Source organism: Elgaria multicarinata, chromosome 7 (assembly GCF_023053635.1).
Source record: "Elgaria multicarinata webbii isolate HBS135686 ecotype San Diego chromosome 7, rElgMul1.1.pri, whole genome shotgun sequence".
Classification (NCBI taxonomy): domain Eukaryota; kingdom Metazoa; phylum Chordata; class Lepidosauria; order Squamata; family Anguidae; genus Elgaria; species Elgaria multicarinata.
The window spans coordinates 82,713,034-82,717,055 of record NC_086177.1 but is presented as its reverse complement, the minus strand read 5'-3'; positions in this window follow the sequence as shown (position 1 = coordinate 82,717,055).

The window sequence follows — 4,022 nt, the reverse complement described above, 5'->3', positions numbered from 1 at the left end:
ATCAATGAATTTAGGACCCAGGTGGCTAGCCTGAGGCAATGCTGCCACAAGTGGTGTGCATAGCATTTTTTGTGTGGAAGATGTGGACAGGAGCCAGGAGAATGTAAGGACCTGGCTATGGCCTACACTACTTGTGGCCTTCCAGATGTTTAGCCTACAACTCCCATCATCCCTTCCCATTGGCTATGTTGGGAATTGTAGGCCGAAGCACTGAGAGGACCACCCCTGGCCTCTCTCTCCAGAACTGTACTGCTGCCTGCTGGCTCAGTCAGTAGATTACAGAGAAAACCATCCTAAGACATGGAGGGGCTGTATATGTATTATAAGGTACACTGGAGTGGTACTTATTCAAACTTTGGACTTGACCTGTGGCACAATTGCCCAAAAGGCTGGATACCCTTTACTTCGGAGATACTTGAAGCTGTTGAGAAATGATCAATAAGCAAGTCCATTACTTGCAAAACTATGCTAGGTGCAGTATTTTAACTAGAGGTTTGGGGCTGATGGCATACACACATCAACATCAGTGAACTTAGCAGTGCTGTACTTTACTTTAATAGAGTTCCTTTCCTCCGAGTTATGAATTTCACATCTTTCCAGTTTCCCTAGCTTTACATATCAAGGTCACTATGGTGCCTCTGGATATTGAGGCACTGAACTTCATGAGAAGCCTTTAAGCTACTGTAATAGCCTGGCAGGCACAACAGTGTCTTTTACTGGACAAACTGCAAGTTGGTAAAGAGAGAGTACCATAAATTAAAGGTAATTAAAACATAAATTGGCCTCATACAATACTTTAACGTTAGCATTAACAAATGCTGCTGTGTCAGTGAGTATGACAATCCATTTTCTAAAACTATTTCCACACTTTGCAGAATATTATAATTCTTGCAAACGGCTGTTTTTACATCATTCTGTGTAATCTATAATTAAATTTAATATACTAAGACTACTGTTGTCTAGTTTGTCTACTTCCTATATTTTGTTATTTAGCAGCTAATAAAAGAAAAATAAAACTTGCATATATAGTGAGCCGCAGCGCATTTAAGCTTGCATATGGCCCCGGTTAACCTGTCTGGCCACAATCCAGTAAAAATGCCTATTTCCATGACAGATAATTGGGATAGCCCCTCATTTCATCAATGCATGCCACCCATTCCATTGAAAGTAATGGGACATGTTCATCATGACTAAAGTTGCAATCCCATAAACCCTTACTTGCGAGTAAGCTTCAATTAACACAGCAAGACCTCATTCTGTTCTGAGTAAACATCAGTGTGATCAAGCTGCAGATCCTACCCAATTATTTTCAATAAGAATTAGACATCACTAGTTTTTGAGGATTGTGTCCATTGGCTGCAAATGGGACTACAGTGGCTATTATCCAAATATATCAACCAAAACGGGTTGATAAAGTGATTCCTCTTAACATTTCACATGAAAAATTGTATCGGCATTTAAAATTACATGACTTCTAGAAAAGCCAAGCCTGCGTTGTGTTCAGCCCCTTGGGTTGAAAAAGTGAAACTAATTTTAGAAAATAGCTTTGCGGGGGGTGGGTTGCACTCTGGGATTTGGTTCCTTTTTCACTACACCCCATTAAGTCAGCATAATTCCTAAACAGATGTAGACATGTCTCCATTATACTTAACTGTGAGAGGGAGACGAGAACTTTTATATCCATTAGAATATGCATTTTTTTAATGAACGGATCCGGGTTAAATTTATTTCTTTAAAAATATGTGCAAGGCTAGTTATTTTATGTAAAATAAAGGTGCTCATTCATCCTGTCATTTGAAAGCTAACATTCCTTTCACAAAAATACAAATGGCCTCCAACAAGCAAGTGCCTTGCTTCATTTCTGAAATTTGTACTAAATTAGGAGTGTCTCTTGATGACAAAAGGCATAATACATTAAAGGTGCAATCCTGGGCATCTTTAGACAGAAAAAAGTCCTACAATTCTCAGTTGTCTGATCAGATGGCCCATTCTGACAATTCTACTTTAAGCATAGGGATCTAATTCTTCACCTTCTCATTCATCTCCGATTTCTCTATGCAATGTAAAATATGACTTGTGTATTTTAAAAGAGGGAAATGATTTGCATATCTGCCTGGAGGCATAATTATGAATGACAAATGATTAAAAACTTAGATTGTCAATAAAACCATTGATTTGTGTTTTCATACTTGACCGAAAAGGGGAATCCTTTTGCTATAAATGTTTGGATTGCAAGATGCCTGCTTGTTAGATTGATTAGAGGCAAAGAGGTATAAATTTTTTCCCACCAAACATAATTGAAAATTCAATTTTACCTTCCTGTGTAAAGGATGCTTTGGGCCTCACTGTCTCACGGGGATATCCAAATTGTTAGGATGTTTCCATATTGCCCCAACAGCTGAAAAATTGGTACTTTGGTCATCTACGATAGCCACAATTATTAGAGAAACCTGAAAGTGGGACTCTTGGACATTGTTCCCACAAACAGAGGCCGAACATGTTACTGTTGATTATGGACACGTAACGTGTGTAAGGAAGCCACTTTATTTTCACAGCCATTCTAAACACTTAGTACGGAGTAAACCCCACTGATGAACAAAGTGAGATTTACATCTGAGTAAGCATGCACAGGATTGCTCCTTTAGACAACCACCATAACCCCCCCCCTTTTTTTAAAGTTAGGCCATGCTGGCTTTTAACATGCTACCACAGACAGAGGCTCTTACAGTACTTGAATTAGAGAAGAAAGGAAAGGGCCCCCTAAATTAAATCCACATACCCCACCCCATAACCATAAAGTTACCCAGTTTTAGCTAAATCATCCCCCCCCCATAGCCTTCTCAAAACAGTAGCTCATTGGGCAGTCACAAAAGCTAAGAGGTTCAGGCTTAGGGTGGCTACATGCCCTACTTTACAGAAGGCAGTCCTCTATTTGAAGGCATTCTCTATTTGAAGTGCTGTACAGTCAAAGTCTAGTTTAAAGATAAAGAACCATTAAGAAGGGAGCAGAGGGGGCTTCACATTGCTCATCAACAGCACCTAAGCAGCAGTCTGAGCAAGGCACACAGGTCACATCATTGTAGGCTTCCCCACTATTGTGAAATGTATTTCTATTTAAATTATATCATTTCTAAATTTTCATCTCTATATATACATCCTATGTAAATCTGTGTCTCATTTTGCCCTCTGTTTAAGAGATGCATTTCCTCTTTGTTGATGATGCTTAAGTGTCCACCCTATTCAGGCTTCAGTAGTACAGGACTGGGCTTTCTCTCTTAGGTAAAGGGGCTGGAAGAGACCTCTGTCTGAGACCTGGGAGATGTACTGCCAGCCAGAGTATGTAGCACTGCACTAGATAGAATAATAATCTAATTCAGGCTGAGGTGGCTTCGAAGAGCCATTGGAACTGCTTGATTTTTTGTATTTAATACTGCAAGGAAGAACTGTCCATGGTGCAAGCTGATAATTACGTAAGACATCAATAAGAGACTGGACATATGTGGATGACATTAGAGGAAGCTCATCCTACGTGGTTTTTCATCGCATGTTTTCATCATAAACATTTAGCAAATGTAGGTTGACATGAATATTCATGTTGATCAAAGCGATCATTCCTGGGTAACTGACATGTTGTTCAGGAAGACATCCATAATTAAACGCCTAAATATAAGTGCCCCAATTTCCAAAGCATCTATGTGGCTACAAATCCCACTGGTATCCATTGGAGCAGCCCTGTGCTGTGAATCTTTGGAAACCAGGCCAATGCAAATCAATTATCATTTTATCTGACTGTATTTTATGGCTACAAATTAAACTGCAAGGATGCAAATCACACAATGCTTACTAGAGGGTTCTGACTCATTTGATGAAAATAGACTCATGTAGGTGTGGGGAAGGATGCACAGGGTATGTCTACCCCATAGGGTGTAGAGGGAGGGAGGGGAACGAACACAGACTTACTGGCTTCCACGATTCTCCCCCAGCATCTTAACGGCCGTGCAATGTCCCACCCAGAAAGATGC